The 22023-nt window shown below is 47.7% G+C and overlaps 1 pseudogene; it reads left to right on the forward strand.

The window, feature by feature from the left end:
• Positions 1–449: 449 nt before the first annotated feature.
• Positions 450–20166, forward strand: LOC118637291 (annotated as a pseudogene).
• Positions 20167–22023: the final 1857 nt, after the last annotated feature.

Raw genomic sequence — 22023 nt, forward strand, 5'->3', positions numbered from 1 at the left:
ACAACATCAAACACTCAAACATTCACATTTAGGGATTCCCAATAGTAGAATAAAGGGAGAAAGAAACAGAAACTGTATTTAAAGTAATAATGACTGAAAACTTTCCTAACTTGGTTAAGGAAACAGACACCCAAGTCCAGGAAACACAGAGAGTTTCAAACAAGATGAACTTGGAGCCCTGGCCAGTTTGGCTCAGCAGTTAGAGCGTCAGTCCACAGATCAAAGAGTCCCAGGTTCAATCCTGGCCAAGGGCACATACCTTGGTTGCGGTTCATCCCCTTGGGGTCATGTGGGAGGCAACCAATCGATGTGTCTCTCTTACAGATGTTTCTCTCTCTCTCTCTCTCTCTCTCTCTCCCCCCCCCCTTCCTTTCTTCCTTTCTCCCTCTCTCCCTCTCTATCTGAATATAAAGGAAAAAATATCCTCAGGTGAGTATTAAGAAAAAAAGATGAACTTGGACACAGCTCCACTCACTCCAACTGCATTGCTGATACTTGAGGACTCACCATCATGGATACTGTTGGAAGCAAATGGTACTTTTGCTTTAAACGTTTTGAAAAAGCTGGGTGAAGACCACTCAAAAAATGTGTTTTTCTTGAGAATCTCCTTGAGAATCTCCTCTGCCCTGGCCATGTTCTTCATGGAGGCAAAGGGAAACACCACAACCCACATGGTCTAGGCACTTTCTTTAAGGAAAAGTGGTAGTGGAAGTGAAGATGTCTGATCACTTCTCACCAAAGTTAACAGGACTGACAGGCAGTACTTGCTTAGAACTGCCAACAGACTCATTGGAAAACAGTCTTATGATTTCAACTCATCTTTCAAAGATTCCTGCCACAAATTCTATGAGGCAGAGATGGAAGAACTCAACTTCTTCAAAGCTACAGAGGAGGCTAGAAAACATATGAACACATGGGCAGCTAGCAAGACAGAAAGAAAAGTTATAGAGTTGATGTCTCCAAATTCAGTTAATCAAGTTACTTGACTGGTTCTCATAAATGCCATGTTCTTCAAAGGAAAGTGGGATAATCAGTTTAACAAACAGCAGACCAAGGAAAAACCATTTAAACTTAGCAAGAATGAGGAGAAACCTGTGCAAATGATGTTTAAGAAATCTACCTTTAATACGACCTACATAGGAGAAATATTCACCAAAATTCTGGGACTGCCTTATGTCAGCAAAGAGCTGAAGATGATCATCTTGCTTCCCGATGAAAATGTCAATTTGGAAACGGTGGAAAAAGAACTTACTTATAAGAAAGTCATAGAATGGATGAGGCCAGATATGATGGACGAAGAAGAGGTGGACGTGCTCCTCCCTGGATTTAAATGGAGGAGAATTACAATGTTGAGGCACTGTGCTCTCTGGGCATGACTGATGCCTTTGAGTGGGACGGGGGTACTTTTCTGGAATGTCAGCCGGGAGAGAACTGTTTCTGTCTTTTGTGGAGGTCATTGAGGAAGGCACAGAGGCTGTGGCTGACACTGGTGCCATCACAATTTGATGTGCAGAATCACCCCCGGGTTTTGTGCTGACCAGACCTTCCTTTTCTTTACATAACACAGCAAAACCATGGTATTCTGCTCTGTGGCTGATTCTCTTCCTCTTAAGAAAATGGTCAGCACTGCATGTAGCCTTTCTCCTGCCTTGTACCAACCCACTTTTCCTCTGACATTTCACAATGTGCCTGAAATCCCCTTTGGTGATGATCCAAAAATAAAGGGCCTAGCCAAAAATCCTCAACAAAATCTTAGCAAATAGGATCCAGCAATATATATTTAAAATTATACACCATGACCAAGTGGGATTTATTCCAGGGATGCAAGGCTGGTACAATATTTATAAATCAATAAATGGGATGCACCACATAAACAAAATGAAAGAAAAGAGAACTCAAAGAGACCCACACCAAGACACACTAATTAAAATGGTAAAAGTTAAAGCTAAAGAGACAGTGGAAAGAAGAAAGAGGAAAACAATGAGTTACATACCAAGGAAACCCCATAAGGCTATCAGCTGATTTCTTAGCAGCGACTTTATAGGCCAGGAGGGAGTGGCAGGGCATCTTTAAAGTGCTGAAAGAAAGGAACCTACAACTCAGAATAATTTACCTGGCAAGCTTATCATTCAGAATAGAAGGAGAGAAAAAGAATATGATCATGCCCAGCCGGAGTGGCTCAGTGGTTGAGCTTCGACCCATGCACCAAGAGATTGCCAGTTCGATTACCAGTCAGGACACATGCCCAGGTTGTGGGCCCAATCCCCAATGGGGGGCATACAAGAAGTGGCCAATCGATGGTCTCTCTCATCAATGTTTCTACCTCTCCCTATTTTTCCTTTCCTCTCTCTCTAAAATCAATAAAGAAAATAATAATAATAATAATAATATAATCATATGAATAGACGCTGAAAAAGCATTTGACAAAATCCAGCACCCATTTTTTATAAAAACTCTCAGCAGGACTTCCGGTCAAGATGGCGGGTAGGTAAACACGGTATTGCGTCCTCCCACAACCACATCAAAGTTACAACTAAACTACAGAACAACCATCATTCAAAACCTCCTGAAATCAAGCTGAATGGAAGTCCTACAACTACGGAATTAAAGAATCAGCTGCATGGAGACTGGTAGGAGGGGCGGAGGCGGACGGGCTGGTCCCACACCCACGTGTGGCGGATAAAAATCAGGAGGACACCTTGGCAGGGAAGGTCCTCCCTAAGGACAGAAGGGTCCCTGTATCACACCAGGTGCCCCGCTCAGGGTTCCAGTGCCAGGAAGAGATAAAGAGTTTCCCACAGAAGCAGTAACAAAACAAGTTCATCACCATTAAACCAGCTTTACAGGAAATATTAAAGGATCTTCTTTAAGCAGAAAAGAAAAGACCATAACCAGAAATAAGAAAATATGAGAAAGGAGAAAAAAATCTCATAGGTGAAGCCAAATATTTAATAAATACAGTGAATCAGACATTTAAAAGGCTACTACATAGGTCAAAAGAAAAATGTATCAAACTCAAACTATAATAAGTAGTTAGGAGATACACAACACAAAGAGATCTAAAACATGACATCAATAAAATAATCCATGGAGAGGGGAATAAACTGTGGTTTTGCCAGGGAAGGAAACCATCAACAAAACAAAAAGGCAGTTGCTGAATGGCAGAAGATATTCGCAAATGATACATATAATAAGGGGTTAATATTCAAAACACATAAGGAACTCATACAACTTAATAACAACATCAAATCTAAATTAAAAATGGGCAGAGGACCTGAATAGGAATTTCTCCAAAGAGGACAGATGGCCAACAGACAAGAAAAGATGCTCAACATCCCATATTATCAGGGAAATGTAAATTGAAAACCTCAATAAACTATCACCTTACACCTGTCAGAATGGCTATCATCAGTAAATCAAAAAACAGGTGCTGGTGAGGATGTTTGAGAAAAGAGAACTATAATACACTGTTGGTGGGAATGCAGACTGGTGCAGCCACTGTGAAATCAGTATGGAGTTTCCTCAAAAAATAAAAAATAGAACTGCCATATGACCCAACGCTACTTCTGGGTATTTATCCAAAGAAAACAAAAACACTAATTTAAAAAGATAATATGCATCCCTATGTTCATTGCAGCATTACTAGTAACAGACAAGATAGGAAAGCAACCTAAATGTCAATCAATAAAAGATATGGTGTATATATTATTCAGCAATAAAAAATAATGTAATCTTGCTACCTGTGACAGCATGGACGGACTAAGAGGGAATTATGATAAATGAAATAAGTCATACAGAGAAAGACAAATACTGAATGATTTCACTTATATGTGGAATCTAAAAACAAAACAAAACTAATGAATAAAACAAAGCAGAAACAGACCCATAAATATACAGAACTAGATGATGGCTGCCAAAGGGGAGGGAAGTGGGGGATGGGAATTTAAAAATAACATCTAGCAATTACATAACCAAAAAGGTTAGCAACAATAAAATATTGCCGAAACATTTTTTTAAGGCCTTCAACTTCCCCTCTCAGCCACAAAGCCTTGGGGCTGGAGCACTCACAGTGCTCCCTTCCACAGCGGCAGAGCCCCGCCTTTCCCACTCTGAGGCTCCCTAATTTCACCTCCAGTGTGTCCACCCGCAAAATGGAGGCAGAGTTGGATTCGTTGATCTCATAAGAAATCTAAGTTCTAAGTGTGTAAGTTTGCTTTGTTCTTTATAAAATGAGACAGCTGTTCATTATGTTTTATCTCCTGTGCATGAGCAAGGCTCCTCCCCACTGCAAAAGAGAGACAGAAAAACAGAAGTTGAGGATGATGGGCTTCTTCCTTCCCCCCACACACCTCAATTGACCACTAGTCTCCTTTATGCCCCTCCAGCCCAAGGCTCTTTCCAAAGACACCCATTTATCCTTGGAGGGACCAAGTGGTTCTAGTGCTCACCCAGGTGTGAGAAATGAAGAAAGGAAAATGATGGAGGAATACTCCGGGAGGGTCTTAGAAGGAGGTAGGAGAGAATGACACAGAAAAAATGGCTGTGTCCACCCATCTATCATGACCCCTGCCTTCTGGAATAGACTCATCTAGCCACATGGGCAGCCAAGTGGATCTCTGAAAAGTTGGTACTGTTTTCCTATTGACTTTTATTACTGTATTAGAGATGTGTTCTATAGAAAAAATATAGCCACTAATAATTCAAATTGAAAATTTTGTAAGAAGGTAGTCCAAATGGTGACCAACCCCTAGGTGTTAAAGTCTAGGAATGAGTTTACAAAGTGTTGACTCTGCCAGCACCCCTTTCCAAGTTACCCATTATAGAACTGTTGTACCTCACTGTCTACCACTTCTCTGAGTAGAAACCACAAAGACTAACGGGGGTAAGCTGTAATGCCACCTTTGACCAGCAAGAGGTGTTATCTACTATATGCCATCTGCACTCTTGCTGAAGCCTTCCTTCAGTTTATTATTATTTCTTTTATTTATTGTTGACAGCATTACAGATGTCCCCCATTTCCCCTACCTTTGCCCTCCTCCACACGCCCCCACCCCACCCCAGGTCTTTCCCACACTATTGTCTGTGTCCATGGGCTATGCATATTATGCATATATGTCCTTTGGTTAATCTCTTCCTGTCCTTCCCCCACCCTCCTCCCTTCTGAGATCTGTCAGTCTGGAACTATTTTGTTTGTCCGTTTATTTTGTTCATTCGATTCCACATATAAGTGAGATCATGAGATATTTATCTTTCTCTAACTGGCTTGTTTCACTTAGTATAATAGTCTCCAGGTCTATCCATGCTGTTGTGAAGGTAAGAGATCCTTCCTTTTACAACCCGCAGAGTATCAGCTTTATTTTTGTTTTATCAAGACTGAGCTTTATTTGTCCTACAAATTATGATTCTCTGAGGTGAGATAAAAATGAGCCAGATCTTCATTCCCAATGTGTTCATTCAGTAGCATAATTACCCCAACATTCTGGAAGCAATCATGGCTGTCTGTGGCTTTGAAGAAAATAATAAATTTAATAAGTAAAATTAGCTAGACTCTGTGCTGAAATCTTGGAGGGAGGAAGCACCTCACCTGAGCTCCATCTGTCTGTGTCCATGCCTGTCCTCAAACCCAAAGCCAACTCTTCAGGAAACCTCCATCTGAAAGAAGACTCAGCTCACCTGTCAGTCAGAGGAGGAACAGCTCTGCCCTAGGGGACCCTAATCTGAGGGAGAAGACTGAGTCCTACCTTGGGAACCTGAGGCTGAGTAGGACATGACCCTGTCCTGGACATCACAAACTGAGGAGACACAGCCCTAACTGGGGCTCCAGTCTGAAGGGGAAATGAGCCTTCTCTGAGAGTCCCAATCTGATGAGGAGACTTCAGCTCAATCCTGGGAATCTCAGGAAACATGGCCTTGTCTGAGGAAGGAGATGTGGCCTTGCTCTGGGAGCTGCACTCTGAGAGGACATAGTCCTATCCTTCAGAGCCCCTAACTAGTGGAAAACTCACTGATGCACTCTAGTGGCACATGCAAAGGCCCCAACAAGCAATAAAACAGATATTGCCAGACTGTCAATCCAAGACTCAGCCAAGACCCCCTGGGGAGTTGCATGCCCAGTGGTTACCCAACAGTCACTGCCCCCACCTGGCTCCCTGAGTCAGGAGTTCACCCGCACTTCTCACGCACACCTGGCCAATATTTAACTCACTCAGGCTGGCCTAGGACTTCTCTCTGACCAGAGCCAAAGTAGGAGGAATTGGACATGGAGACTTTGCTCCCCGTTCCGCCCTCACCAATCCTGTTCCAGAGCAGGCTGCAGGCAGGCTTGAGCAGTTCTGTCCTGCCCCTTCCTGGGCAAGTCCTGGACACTCATCAACCCAGGCTGTTCTCACAACAACCCTAGGAGGTGGGAGCCATTATACCACCCCCCATTAGAGATAAGGAACCCAAAGCTCAGAAAGCATGATCAGGGAATTGGTGGAGGAGACATTCAGGGCTATGTCCTCTACACCTTGTGCCTTGCCTCACGCCCTCAGTCAGGACTGCCTGGATAGAACAGGGTAGCTAGAAATGTAACATGATCAATGAACCATGTGGAGAGTTGGAAAGGGCAATTGGCTGGAAGGGTTAGGAGCCCTCAGCTGAAGTTCTATGTGTGGGTGAAATTGACCAAATCCCTCTCCATCTCTGGACCTCAGATTCCCACCTTCAGCCATGTCTGAGGTCTTCTCCAGCACTGTAAACCTGAGGACTGGGCCACAAACAATGACCCCTGTTCTGCCAGCCTCACCTAAGGCTATAGGCAAAATTCTGTGAGGGTCTGGCAAACTGATATGTGGTCTACTGGGTTAGGATAAACTTGGTGAAGATGGAATGATGGGAAAAGCCCTGGGTGGGAATCCCACCTCTGCCTCACAGGGAAAATTAAATGACTTCTCTAAGCCTCCCAGCATGTCCAGTTTAAAGGACATGACCCTGTCCTGTACATCACAAACTGAGGGGACACAGCCCTAACTAGGGCTCCAGTCTGAAGATCCTTTTCTCTCAACTGTCCACTCCCACCCTTTATATAACTTGGTTTAAGTTGTCAAGAGAGGCTCTTGATGAGCTCAAGCCATCTTTCTGAGCCAGGCCACATAGGTCAGAGGTCACATGTCAGTGATTGAGTCCCCGTGGAGTCATGTCCACCACTCTGTGACTTGAGCAGGTGGGCCCCAAACACCAGGCCCAAGAGAGACAGTGGCACAGGAGAAATCTAGCCACACAAGAGCCTCTATTTGTCGTTTTCCTGTCCTGCCCACCCCTCCTCACACCCTCAGTGCCAAGTAACCTTGCCCTTGCCCTCAGCCCTCCCTTACCTCTAAAACTGGGTCTCCTGACAAATTAGAGCAAGAACCACCACTGTTCTTACTCCAAACCAGCTCACCCCTTCACTGAAGGGGGCTGTGACACTGGGCCAGGTGGTCCTGCTTGGCTCCTTTTTCCCTCCGGATGACCTCTCTCCCAGGATCCCCTGGGTCCCTATGCAAATGTACCCAGTCCCTGAGGACCCTCCAGATCTACCCAAATTTCAGTCTTAAGGCAACTTGCTCCCCAAAAAAGAATTTCCAATTGACAAATCTGAGGGAGGCAACTATCTGAAAGAAGGGTGGTGAAGGCACTGTTTAGTGGGGGGTATGGGGGGTCAAGCAGAAGCTGTGTCTTCCTACTCCAAAGTTTATATGGTTACAAAAAAGTCAGTGCATGAGTCTGCCCTCCACCTTATCCTTGTCATTGGCTCCTTTCCCGAGGTAGTCACACCCTGAACCCACCCCCATCCCTCAGTGATCCCCCCTTCAAAATTAGCCTCCCAAGACCCTGCACTCTGGTTACTCCTCCACCATGACATAACACCAGGTTCCAGGATACCCCAGGAGTTGGGACTGTAATTCAAAGATGTGCAGCTGTGGTGGTAGGCTTTCAGGCTGCGCAAGGGAGGGGGTACTCTAGGGTAGGTGCGCATGACCTGGCTCTAATGAAGGAGGCAGCCTCTGGTCTCCACTGAGGCCACCTGCACTCTCCCTGAGGGCCCCATGTGCCAGTGGAGTTTTCTGATTTTAGGATAACATGGTGACACTTAGTAGGCTTCCCAAGGCCACCCCTTCACTTCTGCACCCCCTACTCCATCCTGGGCTGGTAATTAACAAGACTCCAATCCCCAGTGTGGCCTGAAAAAGGAAACGGGGTAAGGCAGGAGGCTGGCTCCCAGAGAGAGGTCTAAATCCTAGCTCCCCGACTAACCCTGGTCCAGGTGCACCTTTCCAAGTCTAGATTTTCTTATCTTGCCACTGTGCGTGGTAATCCTACCCCACAGGCCTGGTGGGAAGCTTGATGAGATAAAGTGTGGAAAGTGCCAGGAAGGGTAGTTTCAGGACAGAACCCAACCCATGACATGTTTGGCATGTGCTGCTGTGCCTACACCAGGCACACATGTGTAAGTCAGCATTCCCAGGACCCTGGACCCTCTTACTATTGGGGTCTTGCCAGAGCCTGGACTCAGCCCACTTCCTTCCACTGCTCCCCCCACCCAGAAGCTGGAGAGTGTTGGCGTGCCATGGAACAATGGGTCCCCAACCCCTTCCGGCCCATTGCGTGAGAAGGAGCTGCCAGAAGGAAACTTAACTCCCAGTGGAACAGGCCACCGCCCCCCTGACGCCTGCCCCAGGGAAGCCTTGAGAGCCCCCCACCCTGAGCTGCTCAAAAGGAGAGCCTCTCATTCTTAGTACATTCTGTCCCCACCCCCCGGTCTGGCTTCCCCTACCCCCTTTTTCAGAGGCATCGCTGACCTCCCTAGGCTCTGGGCTGTGTCCTCCTGCAAGATCCAGGGTCCTGTCCTCTTTCATTTGCGTCCCCAGTGCCCCAGTGAGTGGCCTGACTAGAGCAGTCTTCATGAGTGCTGACCCAATGAGTGAGTGACTGAATGCAGGGAGCCAGTCCAGAGACAGGCAGAGGCCCAGGGGCTGGACCAGGAAAGATGAGAGAGAAGGATCCATCTCAGGGCTCAGCCAAAATTCCTACACCACTGATAAGAATGAGATCAGGGGCCCAGAAATCCCTCCAGTAAGCACAGGGCACACTGCTGGGGGGCCAAGGATGCTGTCTCTGAAATGCCCTTCCAGCAGTTTCATTTGTGTAGCAGCACCTTCGCCTAGATCCCCACCTAACCACCTCCCCCTCACACACACACACACACACACACACACACACACAATCACCCTCACTCTAGGGGGTCCAGTGCCTCCACCATCAGAGTAGGGGTCCTCTGAGGTGGGGGTGGGGAGGTGGCAGTGGCAAGCTGCTCTCCCACTATGCTTATCCACACCCAACTCAGAGGGTTCACACCAGGTGAGCTGCTGCCCAGAGGCTCTGGACAAGACACCCCTCTGGGCACCTGTTTCTCCTTCTGGAATCTGTGTGTGGGGAGTGGACTGAATGAGACCTTCCCTGCAGCTGGGATCTCCTGACCTGGGTGTGAAGTGGACACTCCAGCCCCGAGCATCACCTTGTTTGATGTGTGGGTAGAAGCTGAGTTCTGCCTGGATCTTGACCAGCTACTCATCTTTTATACCACGGCCCGCAAAGCTCTGGGCAGGGTCTCTGATCCCCCATCCAGAGAGGTGGTGTCACCAGGTCCAGGACTCCAGATTCTCAGGTGTGACCACTGCCAATGAGCCAGCAGAAACATGCTTTGTAAACCTGACTGATTACCCTGCCAGGCACCTCCCCGTATCCACCTCCTCTCCAGGAACTCAGATTCCTTGAATTTCAGGACAAGGACTCTCAGGCTTGAAATCGGCTCCTTTGGCCCTAAGGGCACAGGATGTGGCAGGCTCACCTGAAAACACTCACCTGGCCACAAGCACGCACATACCTGGCTGGTGTGCTGATCCACTGAACATAATACCCACAAATTCACACACATGTATGCACTTGACCTAGGCCCACACTTGCCATGTACATGCACCCAGAGAGTGGTGTCCCCATTTCTGCACTTTGTACACACACACCCAGGACTAGCATTTGATATGCATGCCCACTCGTACCCCTGCTCCCCACCAGCTTATTTGTACCATCTCAGGAACTACATCATCTTGTGGACCCCACACCACCTCCACCTTAGAGAGTCAGAGGACACTACGAATGTGAACAGGCTGTGGGGACCCCAGACATGGCCCAGGGTAAAAGTGAGGTCTAGTGCTGTGTAGTAGATGGTATAGCAGTGAGTTTTTGCTCCCAGCAATACTACAATTCATTCATCCATTCATACAAGCATTTGTTAATAGGCAACATTTCCAATCAGTGGGGAAAAGATATCTTATTGAATAAACAATATTGAAAAAAATTGGATACCTCCCTCCCTCCTAACACCAAAATAAAGTCAAATGGATCTAAAATTTTAATGTTAGTAATAAAACCATAAAAGGCCAAAAGTAAACATGAAATTAATATTTTTAAATATCTGAGGATGAAAAAGGACTTTCTAAATTTCACACAAGTCTCCTGGCCGGTGTGGCTCAGTGGATTGAACGTCATCTCACGGACTTAAAGGTCCCGGTTCTATTCCCGGTCAAGGCACATACCCAGGTTGCAAGCTCGATCCCCAGTAAGGGGCATGCAGGAGGCAGCCAATCGATGTTTTTCTCTCACATCAACGTTTCTATCTCTTTCCCTTTCTCTCTCTCTAAAAAAATCAATAAAAAATATATTTTAAAAATAAATAAATTTCACACAAGTCCAAAAGCTATAAAAGAAACAATGGCTTCTATTAAATAAAAATAAATCATTTCTGCATTTAAAAGAAGCCCAGCTCTGGCCAATTTGGCTCAGCAGTTGGAGCGTTGGCCTGCGGACCAGAGAGTCCCAGGTTCGGTTCCCGCCAGGGGCACGTATCAAAAAACAAGAAGCACAAACCAACTCCGAAGACATACAGTCAGTGTGTGCTGGATATCGTCCGTCTTGCCCCTCCAGAGGCCCTCTCCACCACCTTGCTCTCTGTGATAAGAAGCTGACCTGCAGGGGCTCATCCACAGGCTCCCTTCCCTCTGGTTTCTAATTGAATTCATGAAATGGAAGCTCAACAACAGCTGTGGGAGACGTATACTCTCTGGCTCTTCATGCAGCTCTCCCTGGGGATCAAGTGGCTGCTCCCTCCAGTGGCACCCTTCAGGCAACCGACTATGGCTCACACTCCCCTATTCCCTGCCTACACACTTGTAAATATCTCTGTATTAATCTTCCTCAAATTAAACGGATTTGGGCATGCCATCTGTTTCCTGCTGGGATCCCGCATGATACACAGATAAAAGGTTACTTTCTTAATATGCAAAGTGCCCCTTCAAAAAAATCCAATAAAAATAGACAAAGAAAATGAACTGTTAACAGAAAAGGAAATACAAATGAATTTTAGAATATAAAGAGGTGCTTGACCTCATGTATAATAAGAGAAATACAACTTAAAATTGATATGTAATTTTTCACCAGGTTGACAAAGATAAAATGTCTGATAACACATTGTGTCAGCAAGGGTGCCGAAAAATAGGCATTCACATTCATTATTACCTCTAAAAAGTGAATTGACAATATTTGTCAAAATTTTTAAAGTACATACCCTTTGAACCAGCAATTTTACTTCTAGAAAATCATATTTCAGTTAAGCTTACACAAATGACAGCATGTTCAAGGACTTTTTTTATCCTCATCCGAGGACATTTTTCCATTTTTTATTCAGATAGAGTGGGAGGGAGGGAGAGAGAGAAACATCGATGTGAAAGGGACACATCGAGTGGCTGCCACCCGCACGACCTAAGCAGAGCCGGGGACAAACTGCAACCGAGGTACATGCCCTTAGCGGGAACCGAACCCGGGTCTCTTGGGACCGCAGACCGACGCTCTAACTGCTGAGCCAAACCGGCCAGGGCAAAGTATATAGTTTTATTTATTTTATTTTTTGTGGTACGTGCCCCTAGCAGGAACCGAACCCAGGACTCTGGTCCACAGGCCGATGCTCAACCGCTGAGCCAAACTGGCCAGGGCCGTTCAAGGACTTTTGCTGAAGCATTCCATTAATTCCAATTATCTTGAAATGACTAAATAATGATAGATTTCTAATAATATGCATAATATGGAAGATCAGGATATCTAGTTTTGTTACCATGTAGGGTTTTTTTGTGATTTTTGTTTTTTAATGTTTTAATTAATTTTTTAGGGAGAAAGAGATAGAAACATCGATGTGAGAGAGAAACATTGATTTGCTGCCTCCTGCACACCCGCTACTGGGACAAGCCCAAAACCCAAGTATGTGCCTTGAATGGGAATCGAACCGGGACCTCTCAGTCCATGGGACGACACTCAATCCACTGAGCCACACTGGCCGAGCACCATGTATATTTTTAACCTCAGTATAGTAATATCTGTAGTTACTATCCTGCAAGAATGTGTAAGAAAAAGCAAATTTCTTCTCCAGAGAAGGTAATAGATGTCTTTGAGACAGATTTCATACTTTGGTAACTTCTGGATTTTGTACCACAGGTATAGATTTCTTTTTTTTTTTTAAAAGGATTTATGTAATATTGATTGAACATCTATCATGCACCAGGTGCTGAAGACATGGCCATGAACAAGGTTAGCCGGCTTATCTTCTGCTCTCAGGGAGCATATGGTCTGGTAAAGAGACAGACACTAAAAAAGTAAACATACAAATAAATACCCAGTTACAAATTGTAATGGGTGCTATGAAGAAGAATCAAGGGGGCTATGAGGAGACAAATAGGGATAATGACTTTAGATAGGTTGATCGAGGCAAGCTTCAGAAGAGGTAGAAATAAATAGGAAAAGCAGAGGAAAAAGAGTTCTAGGCAGAGAGCTCAATATGTGTGAGGGTCCCGAGGCAGAAAAGGGCTTACTGTGTGCCCATGGGCAAATTACCACTCCTCTCAGGAAAGGCATGAACTCACCTGTGAAATAACACCATTTTAGAGATGGAGAGAAAGAGGCTGAGAGAGGGGAGATGGCTTTACCAGGAAAGTGGATGAACCAGAACTGTCACTTAGGCCTTCTGAGTCCATGGAGTCATTCTAGCTGTGCATTTGGGAACCTCTTGCAGGATTAGAGAGACCAGAAGTGGAATTAAGAGGAGAAGAAGTTAGCCGTTTCCCTAGCTCTGCCCTCCCTCCCCTGTCAACTCAGGGACTGAGGGAGGGAAGAATATCAGAGGCTTCATGCATGTACAAGCATGTACACACATGCCATGAGCACTGACCACAGCGCAGAAAGCTGAGCGGCTAACTTATCATGATCACCTTGGGCCCAGAGCCAGACCCCATCTACTTTGCCCCAGGCTTTGAAAGGTACCTCTCTTAAAATGCTGCTTCTTTTGTGCACAAACTTTCAGTGCATGCAAGTATGTGTGTCCTTGTGTACCTGCAAGTTCATGAGTATAGCATTCTCTGTGTGTTCATACTGAGCGTTCCCTGAGGACAGCAACAAGTTCCTAGTTTCCTTGTTGCATCATGTTAATTTAATCCTCACAACAATGTAATGGAGTGCACACTATTATTTACCCCTTTTTACAGATACGGAAACAGAGGCCCAGAGATGTCACATACATTGACCAGCAAATAAGCTGCAGAGGAAGGACTCAAACCCAGGGCTGTGGGATGGCATAGCCCCTGCCATTAGCTGAGCACTAGATAAATGTGCAATAAATAAGTGAATAATAAGTGAACCTCACGGCACAGATGGGAAAACTGAGGTCTAGAGAGGCACCTAGGAAGCTGGCGTATGGGCAAGGCACAAAACCCAGCCTTTATTCTGCCTGCCCAGGCCCCCTCCCAGCCACCACCACCACCCTAGGGCTGCAGGGTCCTATCTGAGTTTTCCAGGCTACCACACAGCCTGGCAAGCAGACAGTAGGTGTGACTGAGCAGGATCTCCTCTTTGCCATCCCAGCGTTTGGCTGATCTCTCTGGCCATCACCCTGCACCCCTGAGATGCACCTGAGGAGTCTGACAAGGGACTACCTCTCCCCAAGGGTCTCCTGTGAGGGGTGGAAGTTCTTGAGCCCACCTTCTTGCACTGGGGCCTGTGCTAGACCAGTGCAGAGCCTCAAACTAGGAAGTGAGCATACCCTACACTCAGACCTGCCTCCCACATACCAGTGCCCCCTGTGAGTCTCCCTTCTCTGCAAGGTCTGTTGCCCTGGAGGGGTGTGCAAGCCCAGGATACTGAAAAGCCAGCACCATGGTCTGCACACCCAGGAGTCCACAAGGACTCCAGGAAGGTCCATCCCTGTGTTGAAAGCCCCACCTTCGACAGGCAGGGGGGTAGTAGGGTCTGGGAGGGGAGGGGAGGGGTGTCTTCTTCCTGCTAAGCAGCCATAATCTCACATTCTCCTGGCCCTAGAGAAGGGGGAGTTGTCCCTAAATGCCAAGCTGGAAGGTTTCATAGGCACTCACTACAACTGCAGTCTTCAAAGTTGGCAAATTTTTTCCAGTATCAGGACCCATCGTTCAAAAGAAACCTTGCCACCTTGCCCTCTCTCCAAAAACAAATGTCAGGCTTCACTTGGCCCATGTGGCTCAGTGGTTAGGTGTCAACCCATGCATCAAAAGGTTGCGGGTTCAATTCCTGGACAGGGCACAGGCCCAGGTTGTGGGCTAAATCCCCAGTGGGGGGCATGCAGGAGGCAGCCAATCAATGTTCTCTCTCATTGATGCTTCTATGTCTCTCTCCATCTCCCTTCCTCTCTAAAATCAATAAAGAAAAAAAAAATTTTTTTAAAGAAAAAAAAAACCCCAAAACAAAAGTCACGCTGCTTCGGGTACTGGCCAGGTCCATATGTTGTCTCACTGTGATCTGCAGGGATGAGTGTGGCCCTTCCTCTCCCGACCCCTGCGGCTGCCCAGTTCTGCGCCTCTCTTCCTGCAGTCAACCACATTCTCAGGCCAGGATCTGCTCCCAGCTTGGAGCTGGAGCCCTGAGAGTGGTCTGGGCTGCCCCCTCGTGGCCACTCAGAGAAGCACATGCTTCCCACCGCCAGTGACAGTCACCACAGGCTTGGGTACTTCGTTCCAAATAGACAATCTAAGGAAAAGTGAATTTACTTTGCAAATGCAGCTTCAAGACAAGTCTCCAGTCCTTTCTACTCAGAAATTCTGGAGAATCTACTAAAATCAGCCAGCCCTGGCCAGTTTTGCTCAGCGTTTAGAGGTTAGAGCATTGGCCCTCAGACCTGAGCGTCTCAGGTTCAATTTCCCGTCAAGGGCATGTGCCTGGATTGCAGGTTCGATACCAGGCCCAGGCTGGGGTCATGCGGGAGGCAACCAATTGATGTGTCTCTCTCACATCGATGTATCTCTCTCTCTCCATCCATCCCTCCCTCCCACTCTAACTAAATAAAAGAAAAAGAAAAAATATCCTCTGGTGAGGATTAACAACAACAACAACAAAAAACCCATAGTCAAAGCACTCTCCCCACCCCCTCTCCATCCTTCCCTGGCCTGGTCATTATAGACACACCTGAATAGAAATTCCTGGTCCAATTTCCTGCCAAGAGTCCAACTTCTTTTCTCTTACTTCCAGGGACAGGGAGCTCTCTATCCCCAATGTTGACCCATCACCTTTTCTATGCTGGGGACATGGGAGCACTGACCTCCTGGGACTCTCACACTGCTCACTTACCTGGAGCAACAGGTGAGCAAACAAGGGTTACAAGTTCACTGACAGGCACAGAGATGCAGTAGCCAATTCTACAAGCACATACACCCCAACCTACCTCTTCTCAGGGCTCTTATATTCAAAGGAATTGAGTTCTAGAATCTTGGAGATGTCTGGAGCTCAGCTGTCCCTTTGATTCTGCTTGAGAATCAGCCATTATTCCCTGAGCACTTGCTCTCCCAGGCCCTTCCTGGTGTTTTGACCTGTTATTCCTCATAACACTCTGCTCTACTCAGGTAGATTGGGTCAGGGGTACAGAGGGGAGTCACTCACCTAGGATGACACTACTAGGAATCTGCAGAGTTGAGCTTGACCTCAGGCTTGCCGATAGCTCCTGAAACTCTGACTTCCCTGAACCCACATATGACACCTGGGCCCAAGTCAGGCCTACCATGAAGGTTCAGAGCAGACTGTGGAGCCAGTTTGTACCCAGCCTGCCCCTCATGCCCCTCCATCCCAGTACTGCCTCCCACCTTGGGGTCCAGGACCATTCCACCCAGACCCTCCTGCTCTGCACCAGCAGCTCTCTGTGCCTAGATGGAAACATCTCCCCCAGCTCACAGCCCCTTCACTGCCAAGCAAATCCAGGACCTGGGGCCTGGGGCCTCTGGAACTGCTGTCTGAGAGCCCCTGTCATGGGACAGAATAGAGAGCTCAGACTCTGGGGTGGTGCTGCAAATCACCATCTGTGGGCCTCCTTGCCATACAGATAAGATCTAGATGCTACTGTGTTCCTTTAAGGATAATGACCAAATGAGATCAATTGTACAAACACTCAGACCACAGTTCACTGGAGTGTGCCTTCCTTCTCGTCCTCACCTTGCTCTTGTTATTCAGGGAAATCCCAGGAGTGTCAGCAATGCTGAGGCTAGGCCAGATACTGGGAGGCCAGTGTGCTGGCAGCCTTGGAATCGTAGAGCAGGTCAAGGTGGGGAATCCTGAGGAATCCTGGCAGCCAGGTGCTGAGCTGGCTGTCTACTACCAGCACCTCATCTGGAAAAGCCCTTGCAGAGCCAGAGAGGGGCCATGGGGGTTTCTAGAAATGCTGGTTTACTGCTTCTGTGTGAAGAAAGAACCAATCCATATGCTTTCAGGAAGTGGCCATATCTCTTCCCTTCTAGCTGCCCTTGTTTCCCTGTCCTCATCTACCAGGGCCAGCCCTGACACTCCCAGTTGGGGAGAGTCACCTCTGCCTCTGGCCCTAGTTGAGTCTGAGACAGGGTCTTCCCCAGTCTCCTAGCAGCCAACCTTTTGCCTGTTCTCTGGAGCTGCTGGCTCGAGCCCTGTGACTTTGCTGGGCCTCCAACCCCATTGTTTTCCCTTCCCCTTGGAATCTGAGCTCTGGCCACCAGGAGGCACTGTTCCCTCTCAGACCTGACCAGACCACAGGCTAGCACCATCTCCATTACATAAAGAGGGCAGAAGGCAGGTCATCACAGGGAGTGCAAGGGGAAGACAATGGCCTTTGTATAATCGCTGCTATGAATCTCGAACTTCCACACAGGACTTTACCTCATTCTCCCACTGCCATGATGGGGGTGGGGTCAGGGGTCAACAGACAGGATTCTAAGTCACAAAAGAAACCGACCTCCAGTTAAAATAAGCAAAAAATAAACACACTGCCCACAAAAGCAGAAAAGAGTACTCAAGCAACAAGGAGACAGCTACTATTGGGCCTCCGGAGCGATATGGACAGTATTTTGCCCCTGGACTCTTGGCCTTCAGCTGCCACTGAAGATAATCTCCAAGTGTCCCTAGTGTTTGTGGCACCACTTCCTCTGTCACACACGTCATCCTAGCTGACTTGAAACCTCCTGCTACTTCTGCACCACAAGCTCATGGAAACAAAGCTTCTCCTAAGCTTTGGTCCTGTCACCCCAACCTTAATCCTTCACTCATTCAACCAATGCTAGCTAGGTCTGGTGGACATCAAACACCTTGGACTGGGTTTGCAGGCTCAGGCACACCTGCATTCTCTCTAAGGCAGCTGACTACTGATTGGCCACATGGTGGAGCTGGGGGGAGGGGTGGCAGAGGGCCGGTGGCACTACTACAGGCTGAGGAATTAAAGCTGCAAGGGGGCGGGTAAGCCCAGAGGGATGAGGGCCACCTCTCTATCCAGAACATGGACCTCTAGGAGGCTACCTATATGTCAGGAGCGTGCCCCTGGAGACCCAGAGGTGAAGAGTAGGGTCCAAGAACATAGGCTGTGGAGAAGGACAATAGGGTAGCAGACAACGGCCATCTCCTCGGTATGGGAACCCTGAGAATTGTGGCAGGAGTGACATCAGAGACCCCCAAAGAGAATTCAGTCACTCACTTATTCATTCAACACATATTTACTGCTACAGGCTCAGTGTCACCAATGAAGAGACAGAGGAAAAGGAGCCAGTCCCTGTCCTCAGAGAGCTCCCTCCACTCAGATACCACTGTTTATTTTATTTTATTTTATTTTATTTTTTTATCCTCACCTAAGGACATTTTTTGCATTTATCTTCAGATAGAGCAGGAGGGATAGAGGGAGAAAAAGAGGGAGAGAAACATTGAAACATCGATGTGAAAGAGACACATTGACTGGTTGCCACCCGCACGACACCAACCAGGGCCAAGGACAAACTGAAACCGAGGTACGTGCCCTTAGCGGGAACTGAACACCGGTCTCTCTGGTCCAGGGACCGATGCTTCAACTGCTGAGCCAAACTGGCCAGGGCAGATACCACTGTTTAGAACTGAACTCTGAATGGCTATACAACCAAAGGCTATACAACACATCCCACCCGGTCCCTGGAGCCCACTAGAGAAGGGCCCTCCAGGCCCCACTCCTGACTCACAGGTAGATTCGGAAACTTCCTCTGGCTCAGGGAAGGTCCCCTTCCTATCCATCTCCACCCAACTCCCAATCAAGGGAGGGAACTTTCGAAAGCTGACCTGATCTTTGACAGGAACAAATGTTGGCACCAGGTTTATTCATAGGTACAATACCTGGCAAAGAGGATTTGCATGATTTGCAAAAGCTTGGCCTGAGGCTCAAGCCAGACAAACTTCCTGCTCCTGCTCCTCATTCCCCCACCCGGGGCCAAGTTTCTAACCTTTGCACTGCAGAGAACCCCAGGACCCTTTTTTTGCTTTCCCCCAAAGAGTTCCCATGAAGAAGCCAGAACAGCACCAACTGGGGTTTCCAATCCACAAGGCAGAGCCTAGAGACTTCTGGGTGGGTTGGTCCAGCTCAGAGATGACCCCTGGCAGGTGAAGGTCTCTGAGAAGTTCTGAGGTTTTGCAAGCCCAGGACTACAGTTAAAAACCAAAGCTTCTGGACCTGCCCAATCCCAGTGGCTCTGGTCCTGGAAAGTAGTAAACATGCCCTCAGTATTGGGTGAATGGATGACAGAGGGTTCCCATTCATCAGCCACTGTGAAACTGAAGGCTTGGGAACAGACAAAAGCCTCAGGGAGCTAGACTTGAACACTCAGAGGACAGCAGGGGAGAGCTGGGACTACACAGCCTGTTTCAGGAGTCAGAAAAACTATTCGTGTCAATGAGTGAAAGTGTGCCTTGTACCCTGGCCGGTTTTGCTCAGCGGTTAGAGCGTCAGCCTGTGGACCAAAGAGTCCCGGGTTCGGTTCCCACTAAGGGCACGTACCTCGGTTGCAGTTTGTCCCCGGCCCTGGTTGGGGTTGTGTGGGTGGCAACCACTTGATGTGTCTCTTTCAGATTGATGTTTCTCTCTCTCTCTTCCTCCCTCTCTCCCTCCCATTCTACCTGAAGATAAATGCAAAAAATGTCCTCGGGTGAGGATAAAAAAAAAAGAAAGTGTGCTTTGTGCCAAAGCACTATGCCAGTGATTCACTAGTTTAATCTCATTTTAGCATTATAAGTACCCTGTGAGGTGGGCCTCTCGCTCTAATTTTAGAAATGAGGAAACTGAAGTTCAGAAAGGTTAAGTGACTTTTGCTTAAGGTCACACAGTGGGCAGGTGGGAAGTCGAGACTCTAACCCAGAAGCTATTAAGACAAATGGAGTGAGAATGATGCCTCTGCCTAAGGCAGGCTCAGCTTCTTGACTCGATGCAGCTCATGGAAGCCTGCTCTCCTGCAGATCAGGAAGGGGAAGAGGCCACAGGGTAGACAAGGCCTGCCCCCCACCCCCACCCCGCTGTTGGTTCCCTGAGCCTTTAGCAGCTGTAGATCCATCCATGGGTCCAGCCAAGCAGCCCCTGGCATTCAGATGGCAAAGGCCACTATGAGCAATTGCTGTCTCCTGGTTTCTGGCCTTCCCTAGGGACACTCAACCCTGGGCATTGGTCCAGTTTCCCTGGCCACTTTCCTTAAGCCCCTGTTTGTGCTGCTTCTGCCCCTTGACCCACAGGTCAGTGAGACCCTGAAGCAGGGAACTGGCATTCACACTGAGTCTGAGTGACCTCAAAGTCCATGTCCTTTCTGCTTGGTCTCTCTGTCCCCAGGTGTCCCCAGAGCTGTTTCCGGTGGGTGCCACCACTAGGCCTCTTTCCCAGTGACTACTCCTTCTACCTCCCACTGTCTTTTTCTACAGGAGGCTCATTCCCCAAGGGCTTGGTAGAGCTCCCTGATGGGGGAGGTGATAGGGTCAAAGAATAGCTCCCATAGCAGGAGGGCCGGCCGTGCAGGGCACCCCAGGTGCTGTCAGCAAGGGAAGCTTCTCACAGTCAGCTCAGCCTGGGCACCTGCTCTGCAGGAAGTCGAGGGGACTTTGCTGGAAATCTGCCTTTAATCTTGGCTTCCTGTTTTCTGCCCTGGGGGACGCCCAGACGGGACTGAGTTTCAAACTATTTCACACACCAGCTTCTCTAAACTGTCATCTCAAAGCCAAGAGGCTGGGGGAGGGGAGGAGGTAGGAAGGGGGTTAGAGAGGCCTTTCCCTTTCCAGGAGACACTAGGAGCAGAGCACAGCCCACCCATAAAGGTGCTTAAGCTCGGGACCTCTGACCATCAACAACCAACCCAACTTTGCATCCAGCTAGCCCTGTTGAATCATATCATCAAAATGTAGCCCAACGTCCTGAGCTCTGTTCCCCACATCCAGGGGTCTCCAGCCTCTCTTTTCTTCTTTCCCTCATGCCAGACAGGTAGCCCAACTTGAGAAAGCTAGTGCTTGAGCCTACCTGGCTGGAAGGGGCTCCTGTTTAATATCCTCCCAAGTCCTAAAACCCAAGGCCCCTACTGTAATGATTTCTTTCCCTAAAGTCCATTGCATGGGGAAAACAATGCTCCAGGCTTTGGAGGTCCTGAGATCTAAACCTTAGTCCTGGGAGTGAACTCTAGGAAAGTTCTTTCTATTCTAAGCTTGGCCTATAAAAGATGGCTCCAAACACTAACTTGACATCTCCATGTCTGGTAGGCATCTTCAACTCAGCTTGTCTAAAATCCAGTTCCTGAGCACTGCTCCCAGCTTGCACCTCTCCCGGGCCCTCTCACATCAGCAAAGAGCACCATACTTCCTCTCAGTACCCCAGCCACACCTGAGGACCAGGCCTGCTTTCTCCTGTGGGCTCACTCCCCACAAACAGCCCCTCACCAAGAACAGTCACATAGCTCCCCTTTGTCCACTGGAGCCCACTCTCATTACCACTGGTGGGTTTATGCAAAGCATCCCCACTGGTCTCTTGACCTTCACTCAGTCATGTCATTTCCCTGCTTAAAATCCTTCAATGGCTCCCCATTGCTCATATAATAAAACCCACTCATGTAATAAAATCCCTGGTCCATAGCACTCTACATAATCTGGTCCCTTCCTCTCATAGTACTCCCCGCACTTGCTGGTCTTGTCATCCTAGCCTTCTGATTGTCCCTCAGGGTGTTAAGCCCTCTGTTTATGTCTCCCCAGTCCACTCTCCTCCATCACATACTCATCATCTTCATACCACAGTTTCTAATTGCCCTATTTATTGATTTATCCTTTTAAGCAAGACCCATGCTCACTCTTTGCTCACTTCTTAATCTCCAGCATCCAAAACAGTGCCTAACACTTAGTAGGTGCTCAGAAAGTATTTGTTGAATGAGCAAATGAATGTGGAGGTTGGAAGTTAATTGGCTCTTCTACTAAAGGATAGTTCTGTGGGACAGGGCCCTTTATTGGTTTGTCCTCTGTGCCTGGGGTTCAGGGAAGTTTAAAATTTATTTCACTCTGCTGTGAAGTGGTAGAGCCAGTATGCAAATACAAGTCTATTTGACTCCAAAGTTCATATTCTGGGCCACATAAACTCAAGGCAGCAGTCAAATGTATTTGAGGTGAAGGATA

The sequence above is a fragment of the Molossus molossus genome, unplaced genomic scaffold (assembly GCF_014108415.1).
Source record: "Molossus molossus isolate mMolMol1 unplaced genomic scaffold, mMolMol1.p scaffold_m16_p_1, whole genome shotgun sequence".
In the NCBI taxonomy this organism is placed as follows: domain Eukaryota; kingdom Metazoa; phylum Chordata; class Mammalia; order Chiroptera; family Molossidae; genus Molossus; species Molossus molossus.